The following is an 18,797-nucleotide window of genomic DNA, read 5'->3' as shown; positions in this document are numbered from 1 at the left end:
CGACCATCTAAGTGGAGGTGTGATAGGCAGGAAGAAGATCGAGCAAATCCTACACAGTCATATAGACAATGTGCATGCAATATTGCAGTTGAGAGGAGGCAGCACAGTAGAGGCGACAGGCCATTGCTTAGAACAGCATCAAGGCAACGATTGAAAGCAATAGAGAGAGGCGAACATTGTCACGGTTGCAAAAGAAGCATCCAATGTTCACACAGCAGAAGAGCCGGCAGCACCTAGTAGAGAGAGACGCAGTGAGGAGGCGCAGCAATCACCAGAAGCGACTGGCAGACCTTGGTTTAGAGAAAATCAAGTGTAGAGAGAGAGATTACAGAGTGCTCTGAGATCATCGTAGGTGAGCTGCTGAGAAAGATCACCTGTGACTCCATATAATGAGGCCAAAGCCATTACTAGTAGCAGGCAAGTCTAGATTGCTACGGCAAGCATAGCCGGAGAGAGCCAAGTTTCGTGTGGGAAGTAGCTAGCACTGCTAGAGCACAGATGCGGATTGTAGAGGAGTAGCGGTCGCAGATCTCTTCACAACCACACCTTCGTGATCATAGAGATAAAGTGATAGATAGCATTCGTGTTTTCGTGGGATATGATAGGGTGCTTTTAATTTTATTTTTTAAAAAAAACCTTAATTTTGTCACCCTCATTATCTTCTAACCTCCCATTCAACTCCATATTATTGTTGTGTTAAATAATCTCCAAATTTATACCGAGATTTATCCCCCCACTACAATTAATTCACTACGGCGAACATTGCAAGTTTCACTTTGTATGCATGGCCAAGATGTGGTTTTCACGTGAAATTCACATGGGTCCTCTGCCTGGCTACGGCCAAAATGAGTTGTATATTTTTCTCTCTCCAGTGCCCTCAATTAGCGGGAAAATATCGACTTTGGTGGCAAAAGCCGTGGATGTTGATCATTATTTTTTGAGACGGGTGCCCTCCCCTTGCATAGTGCAGAACAAGGTTTGTAAAATCATCTCACCCAAATTTATGAGGGAAACCGTGCACCCGAGCCTACGTGCTCAAAACGAAAACAATTTGTAATCACCCATTGGTATGAGGGTTGCCTTGCCCGAGCTCACTGAGAAGCTCAAAATGATTGCCATGATGTGTGCATGAGCACATTAGGGGACATTTGAACATAAAAAGGGCCCTGTAAGGATCCCTAATCTTAAGAAATTTAGACTAATTTTTTTGAGGCGTAAGGAGACAAAGCTAAAAAAGAAGCCTACTTTTGAGCCTAAAAGTAGGGGATCTCTCTACTTTTCGAACTAGGATTCTCTTTCTAGCTATTCTACTTTTGAGCCTAAAAGTAGAGGATCTCTCTACTTTTTGAACTAGGATTCTCTTTCTAGCTATTCAAGCCCCTATTAGCATCATCATTCTCATTGTACGTAGGGAGTCCCAAAAATTAGCAAAAATATTTTTTTCTTTATTTCAAGGATATTTTATATTAAAACTTACCTCTGATATCTAACATACGAAAAAGTTACTTTTCAATCTTATTTACTTCACTTTAATAGCTATATTTGAAATTCCTCCCACATCAAAACCGTTTCTTTCACTCATTACCACCACGTCTCCTCTTTGTCCTACCTACCAACTAACCTCTACAATGAGACTCTCTCTCTCTCTCTCTCTCTCTCTCTCGTCCAAGCTCCTCTCTCCCATTGCGAATACAGTAGCAGGATAGCCTTGAGTAATGCATTTATTTCCATTTTCCATTGCAAATACAGCAGGATATAGCCTTGAGTCATTGTTTTATCTCTGCTCCTAAACTGCTAAAACAGTCTTTTTCATTTTTTGAATGGCACTTAGAGAGACAATAAACATTTCAGAGGCAACAAGAGTGCGGAAGGTGGACTTACATGTTCACATACTGAGGGTTGATGGATATTTATATCCTTATGATCCTTCTTCACGTTTTCCTCCAACTTTTACTCATCTTCCTTCATTTATTTAGTTTGTTTGAGAGGGTGAGAATGGACTGCTTGGGTATTGCAAAAGGTTATGCATGAGTGATGCATTGAGAGTCCAATTTCTCCAATCACAAATACAAAGCTTACAAAGTACTTTGATTAGTCTGCACAACAAGCATGTTTAAGGCTGAAAATTAGATGCTACTTTTGTCTACTTTTTTATCTTTCAATTTGTCATAATCAGATGTAGTGTGAAGTGTCTTTTGAAATCTAGATGGAAGTTAGAAGTCGTGGGAGTCTTTATATATGGAGTAGTTCTTGGTGGTTAGAAGGAGAAGACGAAGATGAAGATGTTTAATGGCAGATTTTCTGTGTAGTTATGGGCGGATTTCTGAATGTAAAATGTAGTTTGTCAATCCATTAGTCAATCTACTTATCAATTTAGTTGTCAATCTGTTTGTCACCAGTGCTGTCATTTAGTTTATCAGTTTGTTTGTCAGAAAGTCTGAATTTCCCTTGAAGTTTGTGAAGGATGTGATAAGCACTAAACACTGGCGATCACGGTGGTTTCAACCACAATGGTTGATTAGGATGGAGCCTACAATAGGAGCATGCAAAGCAAGTGCTATAGATTCAGGCACTGCTCTGCAGATTCAGGAGGCGAAATCAGATTCAGGTGCTGTTTCGAAATCAGATCCAGGAGGCGAAATCTGATTCAGGTGCTGTTTCGAAATCAGATTTAGGAGGCGAAATCAGATTCAGGAGGCAAAATTTGATTCAGACATAATCAAGCTGTGCAGAAGATTGAAGAAGAATCAATTTGTCTATTTTTAAGAAAGGGTGTAATTCGAATGACAATGCTTATGAAGGGAACATGTTCATGGTCGAGTTTGCTTTCTTCTGTAAGGGGGATGAGTGCCAAGAAGATGCCGAGCAACAGTTATGGTGGCGGTTACAATGGTAGTTATGGTTCTTGGAAGTCAAATACTGAATGGTAATACATTCTGGAGAATTCACAATAACCTTCATATTCTTATTTTGTAAGATCAGTAGTAAGGCAGCAAGGTTCATAGCAAGGAGGATCATGGCGGATTTTGGCAGTATGGCAGATTTTGACAGTGCAGTTTGACAACATAGTTGACAGTTTTTCTCATTTGCAGACTGAATTTGCTTTGCAGCCAGAAGGTAACTTTTTATGGTAATTTTTTCAAGGAGAAATCATAATATTATCAATTTAAAATATTTCAATCAATTTTAAGCAGCCAATTAAATGAACTTTGCGGATCCCGGTATAGCATCCGTGGCTCTCCGTTTAGCAAATTTAATGGGTCTCGGATTGGTGTGGTGCATCTTTCTTGAGGGCTGAATATGATTGTTGTATTTTAATTATGTGAGTGTGTCATGGGGGGTAAGAAGAAGAAGAAAAAATGTGAGGTTTGCATGAGTAGGAAGCATGAGGTGGATGATTGTCCATGTGCAATTGATGAGTGCTCAAATAAAGATGCATGTAAGAAATGGTGTATGGTTAAACTATGCACAAAGTTTCATAAAATCATCCATAAAGTGCATAAAGCATCATCTTGGGAGGAAATGGAGACTGCATTTGAAAGGTTGGCGGATTTTGAGGATGATTTAGAGAATGCATATGAATGGTTAGCTGATCACAAAGGAGACAGGCGAAGGTCATGTTCAAGTAGGAAAAGCATTGGGAAGTTACAAAGAGCATGTGAGAAGTTGAGAGATGCATATGCGGATGAGTTTGAAGGGGAGTCAAGTGATGATGATGACATTTGGGTTGGCATGGAGATTGAAATCCATCAAGTGGGGATACCAAAGATGGAGGAGAAGGAGGTGCAAAAGGAGGTTGGCCAAGAGAGCCTAGAAGAGCCCCTAGATACAAAATCAGATTATGGAGTTGCAAAAACAAGAAAAAAAAAGAAAGAGGTCAAAGTTATGAAGTTACAAGACACAATCTCTTGCATAAAGAATACCCCAGTGGGAGCAAGAGAGCGAAAGAGGACAATCAATAATATACAAACACTAGCAATTGGTGGTGGTGCTCTCAAACAAAGAATCCATGCAGCAAGGTTTGTTTTCTATCCTTTATCTATTATTGTTGTAAGAAAATTTAATTTCCTAGGTGTGGTTATAAGATTCTCTAATTAAGATATTTTTGGATATTATAAGTAATCTTCATTGGTTTGTGATAGGAACTATTTGAAAGAAGTATGTGGTGATAATGGTCCTCAAGATTTTGGAGTAATATTATGTAGCTGTGTGAGGAAGTATGACATTCTTTCGAGACCCTCGCTACCAAAAAGATACGTCAAGTACTAGCAAATGAAATAATGGATGATATTACCAATCTTTTAAGCATTGAGGAGGTTCAGAATACATGCGATGAAGTGGGCATTAGCACAAAAGGATATCAGGCCCTCCATCAATTACTAAAAGATATCAGGCCCTCCAACAAGGTATCACACGGAATATTTTTTCAGTCCCCAAAAAGATAAGATTAGCAAAGAGGACATGCAATGATGATGTACAAAGCAAAATTGGAGAATACTATTGCATCAATGATACATTAACCATTGGAGATTGGGAAAAAAAGTGAGGCACAGATGGTAAGATTATGTATTACATAGTAAACATGTAGAGTTTCTGTATATTACTAAACATTCTAAAATGATAATTACATGGGGTGATACGAACATTATGCATTACATAGTAAACATGTAGAGTTTCTTTATATTACTAAACATTCTAAAATGATTATCAATAGTAGTTGCTAACTTCATCTAACATCTTTCATAGTAAACATATAGAGCTTCTTTATACTTATCATTCTAAAATGATAATCAATAGTAGTAGCTGCTAACTTCATCTTGTTTTCTTTCACATCATATATTGTATGCTCATGGTGCATACTTCATGAATGAGTATGGTTCCCTTGACATGTGGAGCACCCAAGGAATGAAAAATTTTCACTATCGAGCTAGAGGAGTATACTTTAAAAACACTAGACATGAAGGAGGAAAGACTTGTATAAATTATCTCAAAGAGATGTTTAATTGGTTTTATAGGTATACTTTTAGGCAAAAACTATCTATGGAAAGAATCATACAAATTACCTCAAAGAAATTTTTTCAAAGAGATGTTTTATTGGTTTTATAGGTATAATTTTGGATGAAAACTATCTATGGAAAGGGATCGTACAAGTGATTTAGCAAAGGCAGCAAAAAAACAAGCAAAGATTAGAGGATCACAAAAGTGGAGAGCTAGCACATGACCAGCATGCCATGTGGCATGGAGATCTTCACGAAGACGAGAAGGAAAAATTTGGAAATAGTATCATGAAATTTTGTTTACCAAAAATAAAATAGAATATGCCAACATTTTGAAGAAAATTGTAAGCATTTTTACTTAATGCCGACTCATAATTAAAACTTAATCGCATCATTTCATTACATAAATGAGATTTCATTACATAAACAAGATATATAATAAGATGTTTACAATGAGAAATCTAACTGCTCTCGAGTATACCTTCAGCCTCACAACCATCTGCTATAATTGCAAGGCAATAATCCTCCCTAAAATTACAAAGTTTTTGTATATGTAAGAGAAGGATATAATTCATGCCATTTATAAAAAATGAGGGCAACCCTTGTAGGGATGATAAAATTTGATTTCAGGTGATCTCCATACACAAATGAGGATCCCTCATCAATAATAGTGGTTGCCTTCTTGAACTCTGCCACATTAAACCCCATGCTTAAAATCTTTTCCTCTTCATGTTGGACCATGTCCATAACTTCCTCATCTTCAGATCCATTACCTGTGACAAATGCTAGTTTGGAAATCTTTTGACCTTCTCCTTTGGGCTCCTCATGATCCTTTGTGAGGTCCCTCGCCCGCCTCGGGGCTCCTGCCGCGGCGGCGGCGGAAGCAACGTCGGCCTCCCGCATGTGGGGTGGGTCCACACACTCGAGGCCTCGCCCACGGATGTCCGGGAGACGAGAGGCTAGCCCGGGCGGGGCCCCTCCGAGACTGGACCCGGAGACCGGACCCGGAAGACTCCCCTCACTCGGAAGGCACGGGCGATTCCGCCAATTGGAAAAAATCTTCTAACGGGGAAATTACTCTAACGAGTCAAGTCTTAACTAGATAAACTTATCTCACCAAACCTGAAGTCACATGGTCAGATCAAGAAGAAGGGACTTGCACTTGGTCCATGGAATCACCGCTTTTTTCCTCATTTACAAGGCACAGCCGATGATCCTCTCCCACCATAGAACAAGGTCTTTTCAGGATTTAAAACTAAATAACGTAACTAATCGTATCTAGTTGTTTCTCAGGGATCCTCCGATCCAACCGATGGGTTAGCCAACCACCCGACCACTGAATTGGTGGGACTCCTTTATAAAGATTTGGTTGGGTTTTTGCCCGGGTACCGAGGAAAAGAGTTCCCAAGCCCCCTAGTCCGGCGATTCATGCAAAAATCAAGGTAGGCATACCACGTACACACCCAATATGAAATTGCCATTTATAACAAATTCGATTGGCTTTAAAAACAATCCTTCAATAGAAATCATAATATTTCTGATCATCATTTTCCAAAATTCTGAGTCCATTGTATTACAAAAATGTATCCTTTGAACTCTTTGTTGAAGATCAACTGACCAACCAACGAGATCCAGTATCAAAATTTGGTTCTCAAAAATCTTTCTTTTTTGTCCATCCGAAATCTTTCTCGATGTACGCATGGGTGTCCTAGCAATCGCGAGCCCGTGCATTGCCTGGTCATAACCCTCTAGGATCCTCCTTAGGTGTCCTAGCACTTCACTCAGGGACCGCTTCGTCGGTCCTCACCCATCGTACCGGAAGTGCACTATTTTAACCGTACCAAGGTTGGTCAAGACCTCGGCAGGCTTTGCCGCGAGCAACGTCCCTTGATGACTCCCCGCCAGCTGTTCCAACAACGAACCTCCTCTTAGAAAAACATAAGCCAAATGCTTCCTCTAGCATTCTGGTGTAAAACAGTCCTTGAATGAAAAAACAGAGGTTCCAATGCAAGTAAAATTCCAGTTTGAGATCGGTTCCGACAACCCTTTTCCATAATTCCGAGTTTCATAATGAGGATCCTTGATCTCTCATGAGGGTAATCTACCCATCAATTTGTCCATTTGTCCAACTAGATTCTTAGTGAGTTTGGTCAAGGAAAAACTAGATTAGTTTTGATAGTCTATTCTTTGGATTTAGTAACTGGAATTGGTCACGAAGTTTTTGTCTGATTCAGATCGAGAGAAGGACAATTAGGTTTACTGTCCGTCCCTCACGTAGTCTAACCAAATTCATTCGGTTTAGTTCTACAAGGATTCCCTTCAACTAAACATCTAGATTTTGGGTAAATATCAATTTAGTGATTTTACCAATTAAAATATCCAAAGATATTCTTTATGCCACATAATTTCTCAGCCTTAATTCATTAGGTAGAATTATGGTGGAAATTCATCTTTTGACACTAAAATTTAATTCAAATCCATCTTTTCTTAAATATCATAAAAATTCTTCTTTTAACTAAAATATAAATACTTATTTTTTTGAATAAACTTGAAATCCTTCTTTTTCTCATTTCAATGAGTGTAATCCAATTATCATGGGAATTCCTCTTTTACCATAAATTAAATCTACTTAAAATTCTTCTTAAAAATTACATAAAAATATCCATTAATTCCATAAAGCTAAAAATTACACTTTTCTCATTTAAATGAATTCCAATATGGTGGAAAGTTCTCTTTCATCATTTAATCTTATTTATACAAAAAGATAAATTTAACTAATTTTTCTCTTAAAAATTTAAATAAAAATCTTCATTGATTCCTTTAGACTAGAAATTACACTTCCCTCATTTAAATATTTGGATTCCAATATAGTGGAAATTCCTCTTTCATCATTTAAAATTTATCTATGCAAAAAGATAAATTTAACTAAAATCCTTCTTTAATTTTTAAATAAAATATGCATTATTTTAGCATCACAATTTTTCTCTTACTTCATTGGAGTTCATGGATTTCCATTGTCATGGGGATTACTCTTTTAACATAAAAAATGGATTACTAGAAATTTCTCTTTTTCGTAATTAACTATTTATGCATAAACATAAAAATTAATTTTTCATGATTATAATAAGAATCATTCAATTAATCTAGGATGATTAATCCTAGAATATGGTAGGAAGTCCTCTTTTCATATTATGAATGAAAATGATTTGTGTTAATTTTACAGAAATTTCGCCATCGCTTTGCTGCTATTACTGGCAATTCTCAATAAATTTGAAAGAATAAAGTTTAGTATTATTCATGTGATTAGAATAACCACTAATTGGATCATTACCCAATTATGGATTGATTCTTAATTTTACCATAAATTTAATAGCATAAAAGTATTAAAAAGCTAATATTTTGGCCTCCAATTAGACAAGCATAGAAATTACTTTTAGATTAGAGAAATGCTTCATGAGAAGCTTCATTTAAATTGAGAATAGGTCATAGGAATGACCATTCTTTGGCGGAGAGAGAGAAATGCTTAAAAACCATTATAAATTAATCATATATGGAAATTTATGTATTTCTTCATTACAATACATTAAAGAACTTCAATAGTATTCAAAAGCCATTCAAATTAATGCTTCTCAAGCTTGAGAGGGGCTGAGAAGAGAAACATTTGGAGATTTAAGAAAAAGAAGACAATAACCCACACTTTTGTTGAGAAAAACGTGGTTGAACAAGATATGTGGAGGAGATAAACTCACAAAATACAAGAAAATATCTTGCTTATTAAGTTGCTCAAAATATAACTAGGCTTCTTGCTCCATACAATGCCTTCTAGCTCCACCTTTAAATAGGTGAGCTACTGGACCATAAGTCCATTCACACACACACCCTTCTCCTCCCCTTTTACTAGACCTTAGTCTCTTAATACCCCCCCTCAATACCAACTATGAAAGAAAATTGGAATAGGTGGTATTGGACATAGGTTGCCTTTATAACATTAGGCGTACAAGGTTAGGAATATAGGTGTGGTTACATTGAGATTTAAAACAATTTCTCAGTGGAGTTAGAGGCTGATACAAAGTTAGCCTCTGACTCTTTGTTGGGACATTTAGAAGTGATATGTCCCGTTTGTTTACACTTGTTACATTTCATTTTGTTGGGATATTTGATCCAATAATTATTTGCCAAATGACCCACAACAACCAGCCATTTGAAAATACAACCGATCGTGAGTTGTAGTTTTGAGAGACCTAAAAAATCCTTTAAAAACAATCCAAATCTAGCACCAAAAGAATCTTTGACGTGCCCATTAAAGTAGAACTTTAAAAAGAGACTTTTTTGCTTAACTTAAAACATACTTGCAAGTGATTCATTCGCTAAATTAAAAATTTACCAAATTTTTCATTATTTGATATCAGTACAAGCCTATCAACTACAAAATCTTAGAATATTTCAAACAAAAAAACATGACACAAAAGTTGCATTAGAGACTCACAACAAAGAGCTTCACTTTGAATACAAAATTATTGCTATCATTACTAGAAAGCAAAATATAACTACTTTTATCGCACAACTTCAATGTCATGATTAAATTAATCTTCATTGATTAAAAAAACAAGTCTAATTATGAGACAATTCCTATAAATGCTTCAATAGAGACAACATTTGACCAATTTTTGAACCAATCTCAAAATGCAAGCTCCTCAAAAAGATTTGTAATGCTAGTTTTGAATACAAACAAACGTTGTTCAAAACACTCTCAAAACCTAGAAATCCTTGAACACCCCCAATGAGGATTTAAATACCAAAAATTGTTTGAAACTACAAGTGTCTAAATCTATTCTAGCACAGGAAATTCCTCCTCTTCATGACTAACTTCTTCATCAGCTTGCTCGCGTCCTACAATGAGTGGTGTTGACTCCGTGTAAGAGGAATATCAATATCCATAGTATGTGGATCTTCATAAGGCTTAAGATTTAGCAAAGTGCATTTCATCTCATCAGGTCCAAAGGGAGGCTGAGGTTCTCCAGACGCATCCACCACTCTTGGGTTTACTGCCATGTTTTTCATTCCAACCTCTTGAAACTCGTCCAGCAATTCTTTCATTGCAGTGACTCGTTGTTGAATAAAACGAACTTGAACTGGATCTAGCTCAACAGCAACAACATTCCTTCCTTTTTTAAGAGCACTAATAGTGGTTGTTCCTAAGAAAAAAAGAATCAACATGGTAAAGCTCACTTAAATGAGCAATATAAAATATGTAATAAGTTAAGGTTGCATGATTACCTGTCCCCGCAAAAAGATCCATGATCCACTCTCCTTTTAAAGATAGAAGCTCAATTAAATCGATCATCAAAAGTTGTGGTTTTTGATAAGGATTCATGATCTCATTTGAATCACCAGAAAGATCCCTAAGCTTTCGACACACGCCTGGTCTATCAAAAATATTTGTTCGGTTAGATTTCGAAGCAGAATTAAAATTTTCTTTACTGTTCAGACCCGCAGGAGACCAGAAACCAATGGTAGCAAACTCGGCAGCAAAAGAAAGTCTGTCAAGCTTATAGCCTTTGATGTTAGGCTTTGTCCTACAAAAGAAAAAGTTAGCCTTTGATGTTAGGCTTTGTCCTACAAAAGAAAAAGTTAGGCTTTAACTTAAGCTTTTATAACTTGCAAAAGAATCCTTGAAATTTAACATACCATATGCATAGCTGATGGACCATTTGATTGTCAACGAATGCTTTCTCTGCAGCAGCAGAGATTTGATCACATCATGAGCATGAAAAATTACCAGTGTCCATGATTCAGCCGTTGTGACCTTTTTAAAAGCGTTGATGACTCTTTTATATGCACTTACACCATACTTTACTTCATCGTGTATTGAGTGTGGTGCCTTAAATCCATATGGAGCATTAGCAATGGCTAAAGTAAAATGTTGTGCAGTCACAAACCATTCCATGTTCTCTACTTTGCCTTCATGAACAAAATATTAAACTGGTTCTACAGACACATCATCAGAAATGAAAATATTTGCCTCTTGAATGGTCTCCAAAGTTTGTGCCTCTTCTAATCTCTTCCGCTCTGCCCTTGCGCGACTCAAATGTTGCTCAAACTCTTGAGGAATGCTCTTTATGGGAGCACGAGGTGCTCGAGACTTGTTAAAATGAAAATAAGTAAACATTAAATGTATTCTAGAATACACATTGATTGGATTACAAAAATCAAAATCAAAATTTTAAAATATTTGATCTAAATTTTTATAAAACCTTCAAAAACACTCAAATAAAAAAAAATCTATTCAAATATGTAGTTTACTTACTACATTTTTGAAAAGATAAATGAAATGCTCTAAGGAGCTTGGCTGACTAGTGATGGGATGAAACATTTGAACCTCGTTCCAATCCTTGCAATTAAGTTTTTCAATCATGATTCTTTGTATGTACAAGAAAGTCTTTTGCCTATTTCAAAAAAACACAAAATGAAAAAACAACTTTACATGAAATAAAATAAGTAGATTTAAAAAGAAGAAATAGCAACGTACTGTTCTAATTCCTTTTTGCCATTTCATCGAGTGTCAAAGAACCTCCTTTCACTAGTGCCAAGATAGGTATGATAATATTTTTCTCGCGTATTCCTTGCATTGCTTGCACATTCGTGATACGCATTTCTTCAGGAATTGGCTTCAAAGTGTCCTCATTCCCTATTCCTTTTCCCTTTTGACTTCCAGGTGGGAGCTTAACTTTTTGCCCTTTGATTTTATCTTCCTCCCAAAGCTTGAAAATGTCTTCTTGTAGATCCCATATCTCTCCATTACGAAAGGCCAACTGAAAGAAATTGTCATGACCTCGAACATTTATTTTTCCAGAGTGTCCAGCTTTGCTTAACTTCTTTGTGACAAGGCCAACTTGCTCACAAAGCTTGATTTTGAAAGCTTCATCAACTTTATGCCCTTGCTGAATATGATTGATCCACTCGTTTGTGAAAAAATCTTATTTTTTGTAAGAAAGACATGGATAGTCGCATCTCGGAATCAATGTTGTGATCAAGGGTAAGTAGCTTTGCATCATCATCACCTAACCCAGCATAGACCCATGCTAGGACTGTTTTGTATCTCTCTACATGAGGATACTCAGCACATAACTCTTTTTTAGCAATGAGAGAGTGAGTTCCCCCCAAGACAAAGTATTTGTATTGTTTGATTTTTGATCTCTCAAAACTCTCTTTGTTAACACAAGAAGACTTATCCACAAGAACAAGAAGGGGTAAAACATTTGTTGTTGGTTTCTCCTTCATCATTACTTTAAGATTACTCACATGTCCAGGGACAATGGTTCGAACTTCTAGTGGTCTCTTTTTTGAAACAGGATCTAATGGAGGACGTTCTATGTTAGACACTAGTAAAATTAAGGGTCTCTCATCAACCATATGAAACTTTTTGGCTTTATTTCTTATGGTATTAAGACCAGAAGATTCTGAAGGATCAGACTTTGGAGCTCCAGGTCCAGAAAGCAAAGTATCACTCACATCTTGAGACTTTGACCTAGAAGTCTCTTCAAGAACTTCAACATCTTCTTCTGAGTCATCTATATCTGTACCTTCATTCTCTTCATAATCAGAATCATCAGTGGAGTGGTTGGAATTGTACAAATTGTCATGATGCTCTTGAAATGCTTCAGAAAAAGACTACAAAAAAGAAAAAGAAAAAGTCATTCTAAGTAGAAGAGGATTTGAAGACTTGCTAGAGTGAACTTAAAAGTAAGAACCAAAGAGTAACTTATGCAAAAGTAAGAACACTATAACCATCTCTTTGTATACTAGAATACATGGTAAACTCATTAAACTAGACATAAAAAGTAAGCCAAACTTCCTTCTTGCTAAAATTCATTCAAACTAAACAAAACAAACTTCTTGTATACTAGGATGCATTCTAGCATATGCTAGAGCAGACAAACTTCTTGTATACTAGAATACATGCAAACTAGACTTGACGAGACCTCTAAGTGTTTCAAGATATGAGCTAGAAAGACAAGAATTAAATAGACTAAAAAACAAAGAATAGTTCTCAATGTATTCTAGAATACACAAAGATAAGAAGTTTTTTGAACTACGCGTACACTAGAATACATACAAACTAGACTAGAAAAACTTCATGTTTATTAGAATACATGCAAACTAGAGTTGACTTGACCTCAACGTATTCAAATATATGAGCTGGAAAGACATGACTCAAACAAACTTGAAAAAGAATAACAGTTCTCTACATATTCCACAATACACAAAGATAAGAAATTTTTTTAACACTAATGAAAAAAAGGTTAAGAGAAAGACATCCATACCCGTTTGTGAGTAATCATTGCATCTTTAAACTCTTGCTGGGTAGAAACAGGATTCATCTCTTCAAGCCGAAAATTAGCAAAGAAAACTCTAACTGCAAGAAACTTCCCTTTGTTGTTGTCTACCAGATGATGAATGATCCCACGAGATATACTTTCTTTGACTTCAACAATGCGACCATAAGTTAAATACTTTGTATTTTCAGAGTCTCCTTTTTCTTCCACAATAGAAAGGAAAGGTGTGTTTGGCTCAACGATTGTCTTGTGCTTACCTACCATGCCAAATTGAACTGTCCAAGCAAATCCTTCTCGTGCTTTACCTCTTGCACTACTCCAAAGAGTTGTAGCTTCCATGCTTGAAGACTTTTTCTGCTGATGTTGAGTTAAAGGTGTGCTTCCTTGAGATGATGGAGGAAGTCCATGAGTAGCTAAAACCATTGTGCTTGATGGTGGTTGATCTTGTAACTCTGGAAACTGGTGAGCTACTAAAAGTTGTCTTCTTGGCTCACTTGGACGTCTATCAGGGTTTGGAAGAGTCACAGTCACTCGAGGTGCCTGAAAGTGAGGACTAACTGGAGCAAGTTGAGATCGGGAAGGTGTCAAGACTCCTGAACGTCCTGAGCCACCCATAGGGACAGATGCAGTTGCTTGATTACTTTTCTTTTTCTTCTTAGAAGTTCGAGCATCACGTATTGGTGAGGCCATCTTAATCCTAAACAAGACAATAAAAAATCATTATCTCATTTGCTAAGATAAACAAATAGAGACAAAATCATATTTCTCATGAAAAAATATGATTTGTTAAATGAAACAACATTTAAGATTAGCAAACATGTATGTAGGACAAACAAATGAGAAAGACAAAAAGTGAAAGAGAACAAATAGACATAGAGAGAAAGAGAGAGAGAGAGAGAGTGTTAACCTCCATGCAAGGACGGACCTAGATGTGTAAGCAAACATGAGATAGGAATGTAAGAGAGAGAGCTCCTCAGCACGCTAGAGAAAAAGAGGGAGAGAGAGATGTATTCTAGAATATAACACGTTGTTTTCCTCCAAAGATGTGTTTATAATTGAATTTCAACAAATGACTTTCTAGATCCGTGTATTCCAGAATACAACTCACAAGAAGCTTCTAAACACAATACACAGATACAAAAGAGAGGAGAAAGCACTAAGAGATGAATAGATCAAACCCAAAACAATTAGGACCCTTTTTATCATCAAAGTACTTACAGAACCTCTTTCTTGAACACAATTTGAGAAAAATTTACCCCCAAAATCTATCTTCTGCTACGTTGCTCTGATGGAGATTCTGACCGATCCGTTGGCTTCAAAAGGGGAGTAAAACATCAGGACACCTGGCTGAAATACTCACGGGTCGCTCCTCCTCCGTTTTTTATGTTAAAACTACAGTTTGCTGTTTTTTGGTTGCGCGTGTGCGCGATGCGAACTCGAGAGCTTTTGCTTTATCCCAAAATCTATCTTCTGCTACGTTGCTCTGATGGAGATTTCGACCGTTTCGTTGGCTTCAAAAGGGGGGTAAAATTCAGGACGCCTGGCTGAAATACTCCCGAGCTGCTCCTCCTCTGTTTTTTATGTTAAAACTACAGTTTACTGTTTTTTAGTCGCGCGCGCGCGACGCGAACTCGAGAGCTTTTGCTTTCTTTGCATGTCTTCTAAAATTAGATAAAAAGCAAATCTTTTTTGCATGAAGGTCTATTCTAATGGTTTACATTGAGTTTGGGTTACAGTAGAACACAGCTTGCCGAAGCCGTGTATTCTGGAATACAACTCAAGTGAAGAGAGAATTTGTATTCCAGAATACAACTTGATGAAGCTGTGTATTCTGGAATACAACTCAAGTGTAAAAAAAGTTGTATTCTAGAATACAACTTATTGAAGCTCTGTATTCTAGAATACAACTCAAGTGTAGAGAGAAGTTGTATTCCAGTATATAGCTTGCTGAAGCTGTGTATTCTGGAAGACAAGTCAAGTGCAGAAAGAAGTTGTATTCTAGAATATAGCTTGTTGAAACTGTGTATTCTGGAATACAATCTCAAGTATAGAGAAGTTTTATTCTAGAATATAGCTTGTTGAAACTGTGTTTTCTGGAATACAATCTCAAGTATAGAGAAGTTGTATTCTAGAATATAACTTGTTGAAATTGTGTATTCTGGAATACAATCTCAAGTATAGAGAAAAAATATATTTTTGAATACAGCTTGTAAAAGCTTTATATTCTGGAATACAACTCAAGTGTTGAGAGAAGTTGTATTCCAAAATACAACTTGTACAAGCAATGGATTCTGGAATACAACCTCAAAGTGCATAAGTGTTAAATTTTTAAAAATGTGACTTCAAGCTTTGTATTCTAGAATACAAACTACTTAATACACAAGAAACATGGCAACTAATCGATTTTTGTGTTGTATTCCAGAATACAACACAAGAATTAGCTTTTTAAAAAATGAAGTCATTATAATTTTTAAAAATTATTGATTAAATCTTTATCTTATAAAATATTATTTTTTCAATCTCTTTTTTTCTTAATTTACGTATGAAATCTTATTTTTGCTATTTTTGTGTATTTAAAAGACAAACAATTCTTTCAAAAAAATATCTTTTTAAAAAAAGTCTATTTTTGAAATCACTTACCTCCTTAGATAATGTTTTTGTTTTTCTTCCTAGCCATAATTTCCTCGTAGCAAACTTTGAACCAAATGACAATGAAAGAAAAATTCAAAATTGTAACAAATAACAAAGTAATCAAGAAAATGCATACCTTACAGAATTAAACTCAAGAAAAATGCTCCAAATTGAAAAAAAACGCTCTTGTGGCTCTCTTAGTAGCGGCAGACCCTTGGAATGTGTCTCTAAAAAGGACTTCCTCTCATCTTTTAAGTCCCATTTTTTATAATAATTAATAATTTTTAATATTTAAATTAATATTATTATTTTTGAATTTAAGCATTAAAAGTAAGTTATTTGGATTTGAGATTACACTCCACTTTGTAGCTTAGACCATTGTTTTTTAGAGAAACTTAGAGGTTTGAAGTTCCTAGTCATGGCAGGGCAACAAAATTCTCTCTCAAGCTCGTTTTGCTCTTTTCAAGTGCATGTATCCGTACTCACTCCTAAAATTCTGAGCCAATCTATCAGTGATGATGATGTTACAAGCCCACTATTTGCTAATTTATCAAATTCTAATACCGATGTTCCAGTTTCTCCATCATTAGTTCAGCCTATTCGTGTGGAGACAACCACTCCCTTGAGAAGAAAAGATAAGTTTTTGCATCACAATGCATTGAGAGAGGCATGTAGGGTGTATTGTTGTAAAAAAAACTACTTGAGGACACTTGGATTCAGAAAAGTTAAGCAGGAACGTGAAAACTTCTTTGCTAAACGTGCTCAACAGAATACAGCATTACATGGTTTTTTATTAAGGTCTGGAGAGAAGATAAAATATACAGTTTTCGGCATGATTGTGTGTAGTGTTTTCTTCAAGTGTTTTGTTTAAGCAATCAACGGATGCAAAAGATCTTAAAGCGGTTGCAACGGGTGGAAGAAGATTCACAGTACTCATTTAGTACACGTGAGACTCCTCAGCTGTGTTTTCTCAAGAGCTGGATGGAACGATTTGTCACTTACAATGGTGAGCACATGCCAAATTCAAAATTCACCCATTTGCCTGATAATTTTACAAAAGGAGAAGTTTACAACCTCTACGTGGAAACTTTGAAAGGAAGGAACATGTCATCTCTTTCATTAACTTCATTTCTTAGAGTTTGGAGACAATATTTTGCTGATGTGAAAATTCCCAAGAAAACTAGAATGGGGGTTTGTCAAATTTGTGCAGAGCTCAAAGCCAAAAGAGATGTTGCAAAGACATTTGAAGAAAAAGGTATGTTTGACTTGTGTTTTTTGTACGTTTTAATTTATGAATGAGAATTCCAAGTGGTATAATTTAAACTAGCTTTACATTGTTTTGAGTTTTCAGGTCCTATTCTACAAGCACTTAAAGCTCATCGAGAACAACAAAGTACAGAGCGTCAAAAGCTAGCAAAGCATCGAAAGAAGTGCCTTCTTGAGCAGAAAGAAATGTATTTGGGATTAGTCATAGATGGAATGGATCAAAAGAAGACATTGATACCCCATTTTATGCGTGCTCCAAAGAATTTGAAGGAAGAGAATTTCATACAACTACACGTTGTTGGAGCCCTCATCTTTAACGGCATCATGACGTCGAAAGTTTTTATAAACTTTCCAGATTTACACAACGACCCTAACTTGACCATCACCATAATTCAAAAAATAGTAAGTGAATGGCAAGGAGAATTACCTAGCACACTTTATGTGCAGCTAGATAATACGGCAAGGGAAAACAAAAATCAAATAGTGCTTGCTTATTTGAGTATGTTGGTGCAGCAGAGAGTTTTCAAAAAGGTCAAACTTGGATTTTTGTTGGTGGGTCACACTCATGATCAAATTGATCAGATGTTTAGTAGGTTTTCAGTCAAACTTGCTACAAACTTGCTAAGAAAAGTGCATTTGACCTTCTAGAGGTGTGCACAATTCTTAAAGAAGCTTATGATCCTGCACCAGACATTCATGTTTTGAAAGGCACCTATGATTTTAGAGAGTTTGCAACATCAACAGGTGGAGATTTAGCAAGCCCTGCATTCGCTCTCAGCTTAATGACCATAGTTTCCAACATCAATTCAAAATAAAAGAAAAAGAAGCTGAAACACGTTTGTGGTGTAAGAAGTACTCTAACTCATAGGCATGGCATCCTCAGGATGGTTTGAAGTTTTTACTCAGTGTCCCAGAACGACAAATTCTTCAGGCAGCAAAAATGCTTTTGGCATCAAGCATTGAAGCAGCAAAAGCTCAAAAAGAAAAACGAGCCATCAATTATCAGCAATGTTTGATAGAAATTAAAGAGACCATACAATCAGCACATGTGTATTTTCCAGCTTGCTCACTTGGATGGTGGAATATATTTTTTCATGAGCAAGAAATCTTGATTGAGGAAGTTCAAAGCAATTCAAGATCACTGATAAATCTGGAGCCCTTTCTTTGGAGAGTACAAGAACTTGAAGACCGTGATGATAATATTCAAATGCCAAATCAACAAACAAAATTGCCTGAAGAATTGCAAACATTGGTGCATGGGGAGACTCGCGAAGCGTATGTTGGTGCTAGAAGGACTAGTCAACGACGGCTGCTGCAAGAGAAGGAAATGTGGGAAGGAAATATTGAGGAGCTCACTGTAGGTGCAATGATTGCAGTGTTAGCAATAGATGATGAAAGCGGATGTCCTTTTTGGTTGGCAAAGGTACTTAAAGTCCTTGAGGAAAATGGAAAAGTAAGCTCAATTGAGGTCCACTGGTACAAGGTCAATGGAGATGATGCATTATTAGGAAAATATTATCCAGAGATGATTCGAGTAAATAAAAAGGGAAAGAAAGCAAATCTTAGT

This window comes from Cibotium barometz, chromosome 6 (genome assembly GCF_041138505.1).
Source record: "Cibotium barometz isolate CiBa-2024 chromosome 6, ASM4113850v1, whole genome shotgun sequence".
NCBI classification, from domain to species: domain Eukaryota; kingdom Viridiplantae; phylum Streptophyta; class Polypodiopsida; order Cyatheales; family Cibotiaceae; genus Cibotium; species Cibotium barometz.
The sequence above is the reverse complement of the archived record's forward strand: the minus strand, read 5'-3'. Positions refer to the sequence as shown.